The following is a 19,641-nucleotide window of genomic DNA, read 5'->3' on the forward strand; positions in this document are numbered from 1 at the left end:
TCCGATTGGCAACACAGTCCGGACATCGTGTCTGGGGGGTGTTCGGACATCATGTCTGGGGTGTGTTCGGACTATGTTGCCACTCGGACATCGTGTCTGGGGGATATGTTGGCGCTACGACTGACGTCATTGTGAATATATCGACTGATCTTATTGTGAACATGACTGTATTTATTGTGAACATGTGACTATTCTTATTTTGAACAAAACTGTCATTATTGTGAGCATAATCGAACCAACTGTCCTCGAAATATATGATGAAGTCTGAACATATGTTGAAATATATTGTAGGCTTGCTTAATTGAAAAGACTTCTGAATTTTTGGTCTAACGTGTGTGGGCTGAGACTCTGAGAGGTTTTGAGCAGATTGCAACTCGCTGGTCATTTAGCCTACCATTCAAATTTTAATATTCATTCAGTTTATAAATGTTTGTCAAATATCTACCTATACAAATAACAGGCAACTCATTCCTGGTTTACATGAAATAGATGAATTAAAACGAATTGAAACAGGCAAGATTGGCGCAAGAGGAAGGGGGAGTCAACTGGCCTCACACAATTTATTGCAAAAATGTACCATGATTCCAACCGTAGGCCTACTTCCCTCTTAGTGTCGCCAAGTAATCTCAATCTATAGCAGTGATTCTCAATCTCTGGTCCGTGGCAAGTTTCCTGCCGGTCCGCCGAATATATTAGAACTTTGTATCTAATTCCACGATGCAAGAAGTTGGACTCTTGTCCAATAGTTATAGAAGACATCAAATTTTAATTTTATTCGGACGTTTCAATGTTTTTTTGTATGTTGTATTAATATAGAATTCATGTTCTACTTCGCGCATATGTCACAATGATCCAAGTGTCGCGCGAAACTGTTTAAAAGTAGGCTAGCCTCCAAAGCTTGAAAGCTACATAGACTTTGAACAAACTTCGTTAAATTCCAACAGTCCAAGTAAGAGACACTTGGCAGTATAATAGAGGCTATAGAAAACGGCAAAAGTTGCATTTCTTTCAAACGATACCGAAAAATCACAGACGAGTTAGTGTTCTATAACAAGACTTCATGAACTTCGTCTCGCAGTAGTTTCAATAGTAACCCGTGTAAATATCTAATATCAAAAAGATAGCATGAAATGAAGTTTTCAATGTTACATGGGACTGGGAGTTGCGTATACGGCATTTGTTGTAATAAAATCTAGGGTTAATTTTGATTTCTCATTTCTGAAGGTTCACCGGTCCATAACATTTGGTTTCAAGTGTTACAGGTCCGCGAGGTCAAAAAGGTTAACAACACTGATCTATAGGTTAGAATTATACAGCAAACAGAGAAATAACCTAAGCGCTTTACCCCTAATAACATATTACACCCGAAACGCTCAACCTCTTACAACGAGATGCGAGATCTAAATCATAACTATGAAAGTACACTGTCTAGCTAATACAGACCCAATTACAATGTACTGCATATAGATAAATGGCTGTGTAGACAGAGGAGTTAATTAAAATGTAATGCATCTAGATAAATCAAATGGCTGTCTGTCTGTAGACTGGAGATTTTTCAAGCGTCTCTACACTATATTATATTTTCGTGACCACAGCCCCACAGCTATACGAATACCTAGAATAATATGCCGTACTTGGGTCGTATTGACATCCTCCTATCTGTACATAACATAGCATTGTACACTGTGCGTCAGTGCGGATGAAAATAGTACAGAAACGCTGTTCCGGCTCTTTCCTATATATACGGTGATGTTATGAATTGATGGAAAATGTTTAGTAAACTAAACTGAATGGTACCTCTTCTATCGTACCACCTTTTTCATTGATGTTTCACATGTGCATCAACCATCATTCCACTCCACAGCCATGAGCCGTTACCATCAACGACTAGTGACTAGTGAGCATGAGTAGAGTACTGACTACTGAGCAGCAGAGATGCCACTGAGATATTTTGGAAAAACCAAGATTCGGACGTTGAAAAAACCCAGAAAAACCCAGATCCTGTATTTCACTCAAATTTATATGATATAGCTGTAAAACAGTGACTGAGAGTCATCAATGACAGTTATACGGACACAGAAGAAGTTTTAGCCCTTGATATTGAAATCCCAACTGTGCATTGTCATACTATACATTTTGCTGTTAAATGAGCAAATCCATCGAAATATGATGCTTTCCTCTCGACACATTGCTACGGGCATTCGGTAAGGGGGGTAGGTCAATACGTGGTTTATTATATATTCGTAATGTTTGTCACAATGCTAACCCCCATCTATGATGAGGATGATTTTAGGGTAGTTCCAGTGACGGTGAGCTGACCAGATATATTAAAAATAGCTTTCGATTCATTAAACCTGGGACAAGCACTTTTATCTGGGATGTTTAGTCGAAAAAGAAACTGCCAGATCATGAAATTAAGGGTACATTTGAATTTGACAAACCCCTCTCACTCTGAATAACTTGCCCGGGTGCCCATGCAAACTCTCTCTTTGAGTGTCCCTGTTGAAAGTGAATATACTCTGATGTCAACATGGTAGATTAGTTAGATCAACATTTGGCCTTTCCATGTGCATTAATTGCATACTTTACAGCAGTTACATACTATTTACTGACACACAACGAATTTGTTGCAGCGCTAGCATTCAAGTCCTAAATCGTTTTGAGTTGCAAAACAAATGCTCCAGAGTTGCCTTGTGAAAATGACTTTCTGCGACCTAGTAGTCAGTATTCAATTAAGCTCTCTCATCACGCCAAGACCTCTCATTTTAATAATAAATGGGTATCTTTAGACTCTGCCGTTTCAATCGCAGTAGAATCCGTCGACATCATAAGATCTTACTAAGCTAATAATCAATTTTGCGCCGTGAAATTGACCTGACAAACCTGATGTTGAAAAAAACCAAGATTTCAAGCACAAAAACCCAGAAACCCAGGTGATGCTCGAAAAACCCAGATCTGGGTGGAAAAACCCAGGAGTGGCATTATAGAGGATGTAGGATGGAGTGACGACCCATTGTTCTCTTCGATTGGATGCATTATGACGCTTTAGATAGGTCATGGTCTAGTGCTTAGGGACCGATGTTCTGTTGCGAATCAAAACTGTGTGCGGTAAGTAGCCCGTAGGTGAGTACTGCGCTGTCATTTTGATACTTGTATATGTCTATAGTCTGGTGGACTGATTGGTATGGATGAAGAAATGATATGGGAGGATTGGGAGGGAGTGACGGAAGAAATTATATATTTCTGCAGAGTCTTGGATAACTGGAGAGGAGCTTCGTGTACAGAATGTTCCACAATAAAGGAGCTTAAAACACGCCAACACCCATGATCATCCAACTCCCGACAGCAACATGGATGATGATAGAGCGATCTCCATACTGAGGACTGCATGTGAGTCAGCCAACTGCTTCATAAAATCAGTACCACCATTCGAGCAGCTTAATCTAGATTCTATTTCATCATTCATAAAAGAGGTTAATTCCAGATATTGTGGAGTTGGCGTGATTGAACCAGTTTTACCAATATTGTTCTAACATTTGCCACCAAGCTTCTTCGTTGTCTGGCTTTCCACAATGAGGTGCTGCAATGGTTTTGCTAAAGGTTTTCGATGAGTTGGTGCGTGTAAGAGGAAGAGTCTATTACTTCTGCTTCTGGTGTCAATCGACATGAGTCCGGTAAGGATTTATCATTTGCAAAATATTGTCAAAATAGTAGATGGTTTGATATTCACTTATGACATAAATATGGTATTCATGAATTTAGGCTCTCGAGATGCGTAATAATTCCTGAGGTGGTCAGTAACAAAGTAGGCCCTGATTCTACATTTTCTAAGTAGCCGATATAGGCTTACTCTAGCAGATTTTACCCACTTGCATGTACTAGCGTTGGTTATTTTTTTTCACTACCTGTTAACTCACAGTAAAGGTGAGGCAAAAGTACTTACTTTTTGCACTCTCAATTTTGTAACGTAAGATTTTAGTTTGGATATAGCCATTATGTGTATGATTCAAAATGCCATAAAGAGGCATAAAGAGGGATTGCAGCAGTAACTACTTGAGTACATTTCAAATATTATACATCCACCTGAAGTGGTTTTTACATGTCGTGCTGGCAAATTTTTCCAGATAACGGAGAGAAAGAAATACCGCCTAAAATATCCGTCAAGTAAGTTCACTGGTATTCTATTCAGATTTTCATTCTCCATGGAAAGGAAGCATCAAAACAAACAGTAAACAGTATCCTCGGATAAATTCGTCAAGACCATTGATATCAAAAATTGGTTGATTTAATAGTTTTACAGACTTATGAAAGTGTGGAGATCCTGGAGGATGTACTGGACAAGTCCATGATGCACTTTAGGAGGATTTTTTTAACATAGTTTTGTTCGCTATGCCTTTCAGAAAAAGCAAGCCAAAATTTCTAAATATTCAAAAGGGTTACGTGATGGATTGAAGGAGGTATCTAAAGTTAAAAATTAGCCTTTCTCCCAACAGTTTTTTTCCCTATGGGACGAGTGCTGCCTATTCCCATAGGGGTTCCTTCTGTCGCCAAGGAAACCAATGCAAAGGTTGGAACCTTGACGTGGTGTGTTGGCTTTTACACTAATACCGACCGGCAGCGTCTCTCAATACAAATCACTTGTTCCATACCGAGAACAGATTTACCAAAGGTATAAAATTAGCACATTCGTCAATGTTACTCAACAGCATCATAAAAAAAATCGGTTACAACTTCACACTGTGGAGCTCTGTACACCAACACAAAGTCTCATTCCCAACCTATACATTTGGATACGCCAAATTTCAAAAAGTAACGGACATTAGCAATTGCATATATGTATTCAAAAATTGCTGAAGAGTAGAAAATTTCAAATCACAATTCTGAATCAGTTAGGCTGAACTTTTCTATCCATGAAATGCAGCTGAGTCAATAATCAGATTGCTTGAAAGAAAAATCCCGAAAAATAGTTTCATAGTAACATAATATGAATTGATCACCCATAATTCATTCAATTTATGATGTAGGCTACCTCAAGATTGGTACAATTTCATCATCATCATTGATTTATGAGCAATTTTATCAGTTCAATACACCACAAAAATGCGATACGATGAGAGACAGGAAGATGTCGAAGCGACTAGGAGTAGTCTATGGAATCTGACACCCACCTTGGCCTAGGCCAGTGGTTCCCAACGTGGGCGATTTGGCGGTCTAGGGGGGCGAAAATGACGAAGGGGGCGATAATGGACAAAGGGGGCGACGGGGGTGGAAATAGCGAAGGGGGCGATGACGCGTCAAAATGGCTGACCTTTTTTTTTAAAATCAACCCGCAGAAATTTTGTTACAAAGGTGTGTCAAATTAGCCATCGAGCCGAAAATTTGACCTTTTTTTTAGTCAACCCGCCGGTGATTACAGTTTGTATGCCCAATTTTCGGTACACAAAATTTGGAGGGGGCGATGATCGGTGTGGATCTTGAAAAGGTGTGGATCTTGAAAAGGTGGCGATGGGTCGAAAAAGGTTGGGAACCATTGGCCTAGGCGATGTCAAGGAGGCATTCACACTGAATGAAAGTAAAGAAGATAGTATAGAAAAAGAAAGCGACAAGGAATAGGGCGGCATGGCATGGAAAGCGAGATCGATAGGTCAGTCGTGGTCCGGTAATCTTGAGGATGGACTGTATTCATTTAGTAGTAATTGCTTGTATTTCGACTTGAATGTGGACATGCTTGTCGACTATCGGATGGCCGGCGGGATACTGTTCCACACATCTGGTCTGGTCATATGATATTTGGAAGACGTGGATGCGCGTGTGTTGTACTTGTGCGCTTTTGCTTCCGAGGTGAAGAAGTCATTGAAATATTCGGGGCAACGACCGGAGTGGAACTGATACATAAACTTGGTGATTTCTTCATCATATCCTCATTCTTCGATGAACAAGTTACCATTTCTCTTACTGAAGCTCCAGACGTCTGCATAAAATATAAGGGTATATGTGAATCATGTTTAAAACTGCAATCAATCGATATATGATTACTTACCCCTGTATGATTTACTTAATTTTTGTTATGAGAGGACAACATCCTTGATTTCGATGTGATGGAGTTTCTCTGGAAGTTGCTCCCGAACTGCAGGTCATTTTTCTACCTCCTTCGGCAAATTCGAGCATCAGGTTCACTGGGACCATTAGGCAGCTTCTAATGAATAAGATATTCATGGATAAGATATTCATGATGCTTCCTCTCATCTGCTTCCGCCATTAAATCAGGTCTACGAATCCTGAAGTCTGAAGAATGATCCTTTTTGTTCTTTACTAGCCCGTTTATTAGAGTAACTGCAGCCTTAAATCGCGCAATGAGTCGTCATATTCCGTACACTAACTGTTCAACTGCACCTGTTATGAGAACAGACCTGGCGACTAACTAAATCGCGAGAAAATCGTCCAACAGCAGAATAAAATGCCATTCCACAAGCGCTGCAGCTGATATTATTTACCTTAGCGACGCGCGTTGTCCCTAATCACTCAAGCGTAGCCAGCCTAAACGGAGAACAATGGGTCGTCACTCCATCCTACATCCTCTATAGTGGCATCTCTGCTGAGCAGCCTTGCCAACTCTTGAGTCCTGAACCGATGGACCAGAATCCCTCATCCTGCACTTGAAAATCGCTAGATGTCGCTAAATGTTAAAGGGGCACTGCGCTCTAAAAATGATGTGGTCTCAAATTGAAGGTAAAAACGAACAAAATTTTTTGGCCGCGGCCATTTCCTTCAGAACGTCACCGTAATGGAGCTGCAATTTATTGAAATTTCTACAAGACCAGCTGCCGCGGCTGCTTAACCCGCTACATGGCACGATATCTTCACCGTCGCACTTGCTCGACGCGATTAGGCAGTCACGCAGAGAACGAATTTTAGATAGTTGTCAGCCGATGTTATGAAGGAAATGTGTCTAAAGGCTATAATAATTTCCAGAGTCACTATAGGTACCATATGTCGGCAATCTGAAAAGAGGATACTTTTTCAAAATTTTCAAACTTGGAATGGTAAATTTTTTCCGACTTAGTGGCAGGTTGACTAAAAATAAGGTCAACTTTCCGGCTCAGCTTCCGAAATAGCCGCCGGAGCGCTACTTCAGTGATGATTTACTGTATCTCAGTCCAATTTTACCATATTTACCATATAGTTAACCAAAATTCTCAAAAAAGAGGACATTTGGGGGTCCCCCGTGGACACTTTAAAAAAAGTCAAAAAAGAGGACAAATCCTCTTAAAAGAGGACGTATGGTGAACCTACCATATGTCACTCTGAGATTAAAGTCAATGTAGGCCGCGTCAATGCATATCTTATATGTCCAAGTCTTTGCTTTAGCACTGTAACAGCTGTCCCAGCAGGGGGCCAATAATCTTCTCACGCACCCCTGCACCCAACCTCGTTTCTCCTGACCTTAATCTTATTGACAAAGTAGGCTAGTCTGCGAGGCACGTGTTCTCAGAGCTCTCATATTGAGGTTGGCGCGCTCGCTCTTCAGTCGTAAGATAGACAATTGCATGGCTTCATTTCGCTTCATTTATTCTTTTATATTTCTTAGTGTACCACAGTATCATTTGAACCTGGTAAATCTACAAGTTTCTGACCACTAATTACTACTATTTGGCTGTTCTGTGCTATTAAAGAAAGCTCCTTGGATCTGCGTGTGTGATCAGGATTAAACGAGTACTCAGAGCGGTAATTAGTCAGTTGACTAGTGCGTTCAATAGGAACTGTAGCCGTAGCGTCGACTCCAATCAAGCAATATACCAGCGTGTCTTGCAACAAGTCATTGCATCGACCGCTACAAGCACTTTAGCACCACTTTTTGAGCGCATCCACATTCGGATCTCAGCTGCCGAAATTGTTCGATTTGGCCTCGTTCTTTTGTGCATGCTGTCTGTTACTAGAGGGATCGTCGATGAGGAGCCCAGCCAAATTTCCAACACATAGAAACTAGAAGGAGCCGAGGCTCGAACCAGTTACGAATGGTGTCTTGACAATCTCAACTTCAGCGAGGCGGTCAAATAGTGACCAGCGTAGCCACTCGATTAGAAGTAGAAGAAATTACAATCACAGGAAAAATATAAGCTACTTCAAGTATAAGTAATAAACCAAAATCTGAAAAGCACTAAACGAAGTAACTTTAAAAACTAGAGTTGGTCGATGGATCGCAAACTTTTAGCAATCAATCAGCAATTCATCGCCCAGTTGTGACAATGACGATCTCATAAAAGCGAGGCAAGAGCATATCTCATAACTATACTCTATACTTCACAAAATCCCAAGTTTAAAAAGTAAGAAGTTTTGCAAAACAGAAGTGAATGTAAATAGCCTACACCGCGTCTCTCTCATTTATGTTTCAGCTTCGTATTTAGCCTATATAGGTTATAGCCAATTATAATGCTGAACGCAAACAAATACCTGTTTTGAATCAGAGGTCTCAAACACGCGGCCCGCGACGGTATTTTGGATTTCGAAGTATTCGAAATCCCGCCTGTCCTCATTCCTCGCCAAAATGTCTGTCATTTCCCCTCAACAATTTGGCTTCCGAAACAAACACCAAACCGCTCATGCCCTCCTAACAGTGGCCGAACAGTACTATGATATCTCAGAGAAGCGAAATGTGGGATGTAGCATTTTTCTCGACCTAAAAAAAGCGTTTGACTGCGTGGATCATAAAATTCTCATCTCGAAATTGGCGCGTTACGGACTTACCTCACTGGACGCCAACAAATGGTTGCGATCTCAGACACCTTGTCCTCTCCTCACCCGGTGACCTGTGGTGTGCCCCAGGGCTCAGTACTTGGACCGGTCCTTTTCACCTTATATGTCAACGACATTTTTGAAACCTCCTCATTGAACACCACACTGTTCGCTGATGATACTCACCTCCTCTCTTCCGCATCTTCGACGGCAGAGCTGGATGCCCTGACTGGTGACCAAATGCCCAAAGTCCATGACTGGACGGCCCAGAACAACCTTTGCATAAACGCCTCGAAATCGCAATTGCTGACAGTCAATTCAAAAAATAACCTTTAGAACCGTTAATATCGCTGGTCAGCCCGTTTCCAACAATGATAATGCCAAATATCTCGGAGTTTTACTGGACTCGAACATGTCCTGGAAGAGTCATATTCAGTCCCTAGAAACTAAATTATCACCGAAGTGCGGCCTGTTCTACAGCCTTGGGCGTTTCATGCCAGCATGGGTTCTCCTGATACTCTTTAAATCATTAATCCAATCGAAGTTACATTATGGCATCCTCTGTTGGGGGGCTGCCAGTAAAACTGCACTCAAGCCACTGCAGAAACTACAGCATAAAGTGCTCCGAATCATAGCTAGGGCCCCAAAGGGGCCTGGCTGCCCATCCAATAAGTCGCTGCTGAAGAGATTCGGCGTCCTAAACATAGAAGATATGCGGAAACTAGAAATCGCCAAGTTTATGTATCAGTTTCACTGCGGTCGTTGCCCCGAATATTTCAATGACTTCTTTACCTCTGAATCAAAAGCGCACAAGTACAACACACGCGCGTCCACGTCGTCCAAATATCATATGATCGACCGAAAAGATCATCGCTCCATCAAATATGCCGGACCTGATGTGTGGAACAGTATCCCGCCGGCCATCCGACAGTCGACGAGCATGTCCACATTCAAGTCGAAATACAAGCAATTACTACTAAATAAATACAGTCCATCCTCAAGATTACCGGACCACGACTGACCTATCGATTTCGCTTCCCATGACATGCCGCCCTATTTCTTATCGCTTTCTTTTTCTATCCTGTATTCTTTACTTTCATTCAGTGTGCATGCCTCCTCTTTACTACGCCTAGGCCAAGGTGGGTGTCCGATTCCATTGACAAATCCAAGTCGCTTCGACATCTTCCTGTCTATTCATTGTATCGCATTTTTGTGGTGTATTGAACTGATAAAATTGCTAATAAACCAATGATGATGATGATCGACAATATTTAACTGCCAAATATCTTTTTTTTTGGAAACTAGAAATTCGCCCCAAAACTACTCCAGAAGCCTGAAACTACTCCTCAAACTTCACTATTACATCACTTTCAAAAGTTACCACGCAGTGGAAGATCAATGAATACTTGGGGCGATTTGACATTTCTATTGCTATGGCACATGTAATCATTATATTCAAGTTGCTATAGATCTGTTCCAATATTCGAAGGTAAATCTAACGCTGATTTAATTTGACTTAGGTAATGACATGATCAATAGTCTTGTTATCAAGAGTATGTCCGAAACCCGGATTAGGCTGCACTGTTCCACTGCTCCGATATCAGATCAATCTTTGTAAAATTCTAAAATATTCTACCTATAATTGTGACACGTCAAATGTCCGGTAGGTGCAAAATTATAACGCGACAGCTTTGACGATGTCCTGATGCATTTGTACTCTCGCATTATAGAATGTATTTTTTTTTACATTCTCTACTCGCATGGTGTCTACAACTGAATATATAGCAACTATGCCAAGTACAGCAACAATTTTATTCAAATATTTTAAAACGTGATTTTTTTCGTGCCAGGCGTGAATTCACTAGGTTCTCAGCCGTGTTTTGGCCGTGGCCCACCTCTTACAATAGTAAATCACATTTTCAAGATGAGTGTGGAATGTCAGTCTGCATGGTCCCGTCAAATAAGGCCTACTCGGAAATACATTGAATTCCCCTATTATCGGTGCTGCGGCCCGCGGCGCTTTCAAAAAGTAGGGAATTGGCCCGCCAGCACATTTGAGTTTGAGACCTCTGTTCTAAAACTACTACTAAAACACGAAAGCACAAAGGGTAAGGTCGCAATAAACACTGCAAGCACATCTAACGTTGATTTAATTTGACCTTGGGAATGACAGGAGCAAACGCCTACTCATCAGGACTATAATTCCATAGATCCAGATTAGGCAACACTGCTCAAATGTTCCGATGTCAGATCAATCTTTAATAAATTCTAAAATATTCTATCTGTAATTGTGGCACGTCACATGTCCACTTAGCTGCAATATTAAGACGCAACAGATTTTACGTTGTCATGATGCATTTGCCATCTCCCATGGTATCAATAACTCACTATTTTGACGAATTATTCCCAGCACAAAAATAATAATTTTATTCAAATGTTAGAAAATGTTTTTTTTTTTCATACATGTGATTACATTTACACGATGTTTGTGGAATATGCCAATCTGCAAGGTCCCTTTAAATAAGGCCTATTTGGAAATGATACATTGAATACCCCTTATTGATGCTATGTGGCCCGCGGCGTCATCAAAACTAGTAAATTGGCCCGCAAGCACATTTGAGTTTGAGATATCTGTTTTAAATGCTAGGCCTATACCGTCGAGCTAAAAAGTCTCCCCACCTCTGCGGTAGACCTAGCTGTAAACCCCGGGATTCCAGCTCGCAAATTAGAGAGTAGTATACTATGATATACGCCAGGGGTTCTTGAAGTATGGGTCGCGAAGAGTATATAGTTTTGGGTCTCGACCGCACTAGAGCAATCTTTTAATATGTAGTGCAGGCCTATGTCAAATTTGTTGAATTTCTTGCAACGAAAGAATTTCTTCGCGATTCGCGCGCTTACCCGTGGTTGGTTTCTAGGGATGGTGTGAACCTCTGAAAGGTTCAGGTTCGTGTGAACGCGAACCTTTTTAAAAGGTTCTGTGTGAACGCGAACGTGAACCTCATGACGTCACGAGACGTCATATTGCAATTCTAACCATGCATTTCAGTGAAGTGATAACCTCTATTAATGTACGTACACTGTACAGCAGGGGCAGGCAACTTCTCCAGTCGGCGGGCCGGATATAGGAAAATTAAGTACTTGACGGGCCGGATTGCTGAATCGATAGATTGTTCAATGTTCACCCATTTATTCAATTATACAAGGAATAAATCGTATTTTAAGAATGTATTTTAACGACAGCAATGTCATTTCGAAGCGATTTCTCGCCGACAATGACGATGACAATGTGGAGTTGAGAACCGCATTGTCATACAGCAGTAGTTCTCAAAGATTTTAAACACGCCTCCTTTTTGATGGTGATAAATTCCGCGCCCCCCTTCCTTATCATAATATCACAAAATATCAAAGAGATAAATCAGAATGCTAGCCATCTCAACGGATAGTTTGATGGCATTAAAGGTTATGGCTATTCATGAGAGAGTTCTCAGATATGAAATTCGTACAATATACAGAGTAATCACCATAAGCTGGAGGTAAATCGCGCGGAGCGCGAAAAATTTCCAGTTAACTGTGACTTCGCGCCACCTTCAGATACTTTCCCATCCCCCAGCTTGAGAACCGCTGTCATACATGCACCACCATGTCTGCTTCTCTCTGATCAATCAACACAACAAGGTGCAATCCTAAATTATGATTTTAAGACGTTCGATAAGCCCGGTACCCCAAATTTAGTAGGTGGCGAGATAGCGTAGTTGTATAATCCACAGCTACAAAACCAATGTGTTGTGGGTTCGAATCCGACTCCAGAATTCCTATCTAAGACTTCAAGCTTTATCTAGGCTCCACCTCGCCATCTCATCGGCATAATTATTAAGCTGTATATCACAAAAGCTTGGCTGGACGTGTGCCGTGCTACCAGCAGTTGGCGGTTACGGAATGAAAAATAAGAAATATCGGCCAGGTGTAAATGACCATTGTGGACGACTTACACCATGGTTACCACAAACAACATTAGGAATGAGTACATAGTTAATGCTGACAATGCAAGTCTTTTTGGTTCGACGAACTTACCCGTAAGCTCCACTCTCGCACGCTGTGCAGTGCGCACACCACGATATAATAACACACAGTCACTAAAATTTGACATAGTAAACAATAGTGGGAAATCTCGGCAGACTGATGGGCCACGGGCCATATTATCAAGTAGGACGGGAATCTGTCCGCGGGCCGGACAAAATGCCGTCGCGGGCCGGATCCGGCCCGCGGGCCGTATGTTGCCCGCCCCTGCTGTACAGTGTACACGATGCCTCGCGACGACTCGGGCCACATAATGCCACAATGCTGAAGTACATATTGACGTTTTAAACGTCGCCAAATGTATCATCTGGGACATTGAAATGATATAATAATCCCATAAAATCAATGTCTTCCGTCGCTTTGTCAACAATTTCGACGATGACTTGCAAGGGAATGTAAGCTTACGCCTTAACGGTCCAGGCCAGACCGGTCAATGTATCCGGTGTATTGCTACGTTGATATCGAGCAGAGTATAAAACGGGTTTCTATACTTGCTACCGATATTACCCCATTATCAAGTTATACTGCAGTAGCCAACACCTCAATCGCACGGATTTGGTTTTTATGATACATTAATTATATGAAATCAAGATTGAATCTGTGCGCCTGCTAGATATTTTACATCAGACAACAATGTCAATTTCATTGATTGGTTGAAGAAGCATCATTCGGTGACTATACCTACATCTAGTTTATTTCGTTCTTGATGTTGTGTGATTGCGGGTCAAGCTCACAGCAGAGAGTTACTAAATATTCACAACCGGAAAGCTAGATATTGCGAGCAAACTTTTGTAACAAAGCAAGTAACATTTTTGAGATTATCAAAGTGCATGCTCGTTTAGTGTTGATTGTTTTTTTTTATGCTGCCATCTCCATGCATAGAGTGGCCCGCAGTTGAAATGCATTAAATTTCAACCAAATATGTTATAATGAAGTGAAAATTGTAACATATGAAATAGGTTCACAATGCAGAACCTATCAAGGCTCGTTTGTGAACCTGAGCCCTCTAAATTTCTGACGTTCACACCATCCCTATAGTTCGTACGCATCAGAGATCAATATGCCGGGTAATACTGCCAATAAGCGAGACACGCTACAATATGGCTTCATCATGAAAATGTGTCGACTCTTATTACAAAAATAGGTACGAATTCATGATACGATTTGTCGGCATTGGTTTGTCGGGAAAACACCGTCGGATATCGTTGGGACTTGGGATGCTTTAGTGAAGAGGTGTGAAACAATCGGGTGCGGGACTATACAACCCATTCCGCGCCGGAACACATGAAAACATGAAATTTGAGCCATTACATGACTGAGCAAAGTGCGGTGTCAACAAGATGTGCGGAGATAAAACCAAAATGACCGTCACTGGTTGGCAAAATCTTGAACATCGATACGCCCGGTCGTTGAAATGGTCGGCACCGGCACAGTTCCGTCCTTGCAATCTTAGTATAGACAGTATAGTACAAATGCCACCCTCAGAGAAGAAGAATGGACCCCAATCTGAAGTAGCGCGCGACAGAAATGATTTATGGAGCTTCGTTGCGTACAGTCGCCTGCGCGTTCTCTATGTCATGCATACCGGTGAAACGTAGGATACTAATATTATAAATGTATTGTTCGTGATATGTGAGTCTTGGGTCGCGAGATGCATCTAAACTCAGATTTGGCTCGCGCGACCTAAAAAGTTTAAGAACCACTGATATACGCAGTCAAACGATTTTTTGACATAGAACAAAATGCTACATAATATACTCTCCGTTTCTCCGGTATATCATAGTAGCCTACTGTTCAGCCACTGTCAATTTGGCATATGAGTAGAGCGATTTATTTTACCCAAATAAGGGAAGATTTTGACCTCAAAAATCAAAATTTTGACATTTTTTGACATTAAAAAACTTGATTTTGATCAATTGATGACCTCATGTGTTTTCCCACATTATGTTAGAATTGTACTACTTATCTTCATTTCTGGTTTGAAATGTCTGTCCTTACGAAGTATAGTTTGACATGAAAAAACTTTTTGACAGAAAAACTGACAAATTTTTACTTGAAACTTTATTTTGACGAAATCTGGACTCATGAAAAATTCCAGTAGTTACATTACGCATTATGGTAGAAATAATTAAAATTTGTTGTATTACAACGAAAGATACTTTCCTACATTTTCGGGTAGAAAGTGTCTGTCCATACTAAGTAGCTTGCCAAGAATGGAGAAAGAACGTTCAACAGCAGTAGTTGTTGGCAGGCAACACTGAAGTTGTGCGTACACTGCTGGTGACACACCTTGTTGCTACATTCTGACAATATTGTCTACATCACAATTTTTCATCATGCACTTCTTGACATAAGAACCAATGCCCACGCAGTCTTGATTGAGTTAGGATCTTGCGGTACGTTCAGCATGACACCATGTCAACTTATTTGTTAGATTTAGCCCACAACCTGGGCCTAGGCGATGTAAAGTGTAGGCATGCACACTGAATGAAAGTAAAAGAATATAATATAAAGTGGCAAGCGATAAAATCAGGTGGCAAGTGACAGAAGGCGAGATCGATATGTCAGGTCGTGGTCCGGTAAATGGTGAGGGCTGACTAGTATTTATTCAGCAGAAATTGCTTGTATATCGACTTGGATGTGGACATGCTCGACGACTGTCGAATAGCCGGCGAAATACTGTTCCAAACTTCAGGTCCGGCATATTTGATAGAGCGATGATCTTTTTTGTCAACCATATGATAGTTGGACGACGTGGACGCGCGTGTGTCGTACTTTTGCACTTTTGATACCGAGGTAAAGAAATCATTGAAGTGTTCGTGGCAGTGGCCGCAGTGGAACTGATACATAAACTTTGCAATTTCTAGTTTCCGCATATCTTTTATGTTTAGGACACCAAATTTTTTGAGCAGTGATTTGTTGGACACACATCCTGGTACCTTTGGGGTCGTGGCTATAATACGGAGAACCTCATGTTGTAGTTTTCGTTGTGATCAAGGATAATCCGAGGATTATAACTCCGCTTCTACTAGTTGGAATTGACTCAAATTCGTTTTGCATCGCCTTTGAAGACAGCTCAACAATTTCATGGGGTTAACAAAAAATATTGAATTTTTTTTAGATTTATCCTAATAAATTAAAATTTTTAATTGGATCTGCGGAGTCTTATACTTGTTGGAATTGAACCAAATTTGGTATGCAGCGTTTTTTAGGGTAACCTGACAATCTAATCAGTGAATGGCTAGAATTCGGGAAAAAAAGTTATTTTTAAACAGCCCCACTGTACAGGTGATATGGCGGAATGCTATCCACGGCCTTCTTGAAGTGTCGGGGTTTGCGTAATGGTAGCTCGACGTCCAGGACAATACCAATGTAGTAAACAACATTTACTATTCGGTAGCAGATAGCCGTTAAGTACTAGCAGATTTTCAATATCTGTATGCCCATTACGTATTGCATCTTTTGACACAGCTTGTTTACTTTACACTCAACGCAGTTTAGTACCATGTTTCTAACTTTCTGTAATCGCTCCTGCTGTCCGGTATAATGAAATCTGTCATGTCTGGATGCTGAACAGTTGGAGATTAAAATTGTAACACTGCACAATGACCTCCACGTCAAAGCCCACCAGGCTGCACGTAGCAAACTTTTGGTGCCTTGATGAAACGGAGAAGTACAGTGCTGTATGCACACTGCGCAGCGGCTATGAAGGTTGCAAGCGTGTTTTGTTCGACTTATCGTTGTGAATCAGCCTCTTAGGACATGAACTTCATCAAAAACAAACACAGAACACGCCTCTCTGATGAAGACACCTGGAACACTCACTCAGAGTTACAATGTCAAGTTACATTCCAATGTAGAGCGCACTAGTTGATTGCATGCAATGCCAGGCTTCCCACTGACTGATATAGAAACAGATAACATGATGTCCAGTCTAAAGTGTGACATGATATGTTATAAAATTTGAGTTGACTGTTGCTGTATAATTTATACGAACATGGTGCGGAATAATTCATGATTTCTTAAAAAAATTTAGTGCCTAGCTAGTTGAAATGAGATGTTTTGATTTAAAAGACTTTTTTAGAGGTCTTACCGCAATGGGATTCCTGCCCATTGCTATGAATATCAAAGCGGAAATTCAGTCTATTGCGGGCAAACGGCGGGAGTAAATGGTTGCCCGTCGCTTCAACCAGCATACCCAAGAAGTAGCTCTTGGTTGCAGAAAGGTTGGTGACCCCTGCTTAAACATTATGATACACCCTAAGGCAGGGGGGGGGCAAACTACGGCCCGCAACACCGTTCTGTGCGGCCCGCGAGAGTCTAAAGAAACTTATTAAAAATATTGATAAAATGCGTACTAAAAATCGAATTAATGCAGGAACTTGATGAAACATTTTCTTAGTATATTTTACCATGATAAGTCTGAGGCAGTGGTTCTCAAACATGGGGGCGTGAAACATGGGGGCGTGAAAGCATCTGAAGGGAGGCGTGAAGATGAGCTCGACTGGATTTTATTTCAAAATCTCTCAACCACAGTAGTTACTATAGAATGTAAACGTGGAATGGCAGCGACCGATTTTGCAGCTTCGTTCCGCTTCGCTGAAGCTTTACTCAGACTTATTTTACGGCAGCTACTGTAGAATTTCTGGCAATCCAAAAGTTGTCTTCCAGAGCTCAGAATTTACTGAATCCGGTCTTGATCGAAAGCTACTGTCGCACTGATTTCGAAAATATCAATCAAAATATGGTGAAGCACCGTACTGAGATGAAAAACCACCCTCAACATCTAAAATCTGCATTGTTCAGAACAATCGGATGACCGCAAAACAATGACCATAACAATGACCCATTGCGGCTCTTCGATTGTTCGGACAATGCCGATAATTCAGACTTGGAGGGCGAATTCTAATCGGTTCAGTGCCTGATCATATTTTTATTTGCATTTTCGGAATCAGTGCGATAGTAGCTTTCGATCAAGACCAGATTCAGTAAATTCTGAGCTCTGGAAGACAACTTTTGGATTGCCAGAAATCCTACAGTAGCTGCCGTAAAATAAGTCTGAGTAAAGCTTCAGCGAAGCGGAACGAAGCTGCAAAATCGGTCGCTGCCATTCCATGTTTACATTCTATAGTAGTTACCCTCCATGCCATTAAACTATAGATAACTAACCTACGTAGGTTAGTTATCTATAATTAAACTATCCGTTGGGTCTGCTAGCTTCCTGGTTGCGTTTTGTGATATGTCGATAAGGGGGGCGCGAAATCTTTCACCATCACAAGGAAAAGCTTGAAATCTTGCAAAAATCTTGAAAAGCTTGAAAACCACTGTTCTAAGGTAAACACTTTATATATTATTTTTATGTTTAATTTCTGGCGCGACAGCCCGATCTCAAGGCCCACGCAGTTTTAAAGGTTTCAACTGCTAAGCATCACAGAAATCCTAAACGAGATTGGCATAATTCGGATCACGGTCGTGATTTCAGATTGGCCACTTCAGTTTTAACTTCTTCAGTGATGTGCTTATTAAAAACGATTCGCGCGTGTCTTAGGTAGATTCGTTCTCTGTATGCATAGAATTACGGTATTTATATTTTATCTATACATATAGTAGAAGCGTGTTTGAAGATAACATGGTTATGATGCTGTCAGCATTGTGTGTCCTGGAACTGAACCAAAAGTGGAATTAGTAAGTCTATCAACAGATCAATTTGTACAGATTTAAATTTTAATCCTCTTCTAAGAATCGGGAAAACCAACTTTCATCTCCATCGCTTTGACAAATTGGTTATTGAGGTCGACCAGCCTATGAAATCTCGCCACTGTTTCTGACGCGTGCATAGGATATCGTCAAAGCACTGTTTGTTTTGTCTTAAATAAGCATATATATTATCTCAATGTCCTCACTATATAATCAAAAACCAATATTGCGTTTTGGTTTATAATCCCAATTTTATATAGTGCGGCCCGCGAATGGATTCAGATGTTGAATGCGGCCCGCGAGCTCAAAAGTTTGCCCACCCCTGCCCTAGGGTGTACGATAAACCCGGTTGAAGAGCCATAATTTGGGCTACTCCTCGCCATAAGTTTCATGTAAGCCGGTGGTTCGTAACCATGTCTCCAGCGCTCCTGGATGAAAATTTATATTTCAAAGGGGGCGGACACACTCGACGGGCGATAAGGGGGGGGGGGGGCGCCGGGACGTTATGGGGGCGTCGAAGGAAAAAAGGCGTTACTGTCAAGATGGTGTAGTAGTTGTCATTCAATTCAATTCAATTGAATCATTTCAATACAAAAACACAAGACTGCGATGCAATGGAAGATAGGGATGTGACGAAACGACTTGGAAGTAGTCTAGTCTTCGAAATCAGACAACCACCTGACATTGGCGATGTAAAAAAGAAGGCAGACAAACTGGATGAAAAGTAAAAGAAGATAATAAATAAGGACAGTAGACAAAAAGAGATGGCATGTGTCGGAAGGCGAAATCGATATGTCAGGTCGTGGTCCGGTAAACTAGAGGGCTGGCGAGTATTAGTATATATAGTCATAGGGATACAAAGTTCTGTAGTGCTATATATGCTTGAGATCTCTTTGAAAAAAGATAGTTAATATTGGGACTTTCGGAATCGGTGTGAAAATAGAATTTGATTGATACCATTCAGTACAAATTTTGAGCACTTTCGATGAATTGCATTGTCGCAGGTTAGGCACGACCCGCCCGTGTCTCCCCTGGGCCTCATCTCCTTTCGCGCTGCAGTTTTCAACAATATATATGAAAATTGTTGATGTTGGATGAAAAATGTTCAAATTTAGTTATTCATGAACATAA

General features: G+C 41.1%; 1 long non-coding RNA gene across 1 annotated transcript; it reads right to left on the minus strand.

Moving 5' to 3' along the window:
• Positions 1-4,819: 4,819 nt before the first annotated feature.
• LOC145434307 (uncharacterized) lies at positions 4,820-6,587 on the minus strand. Its single transcript, XR_013913326.1, has 2 exons — positions 6,041-6,587; positions 4,820-5,971 (listed from the first exon to the last, which is right to left on the minus strand). It is a non-coding gene; the product is annotated as an uncharacterized LOC145434307 (long non-coding RNA).
• Between the last annotated feature and the right edge of the window lie 13,054 nt (positions 6,588-19,641).

Source organism: Botryllus schlosseri, chromosome 2 (genome assembly GCF_051294905.1).
Source record: "Botryllus schlosseri isolate E-star chromosome 2, Bs_hap1, whole genome shotgun sequence".
NCBI classification, from domain to species: domain Eukaryota; kingdom Metazoa; phylum Chordata; class Ascidiacea; order Stolidobranchia; family Styelidae; genus Botryllus; species Botryllus schlosseri.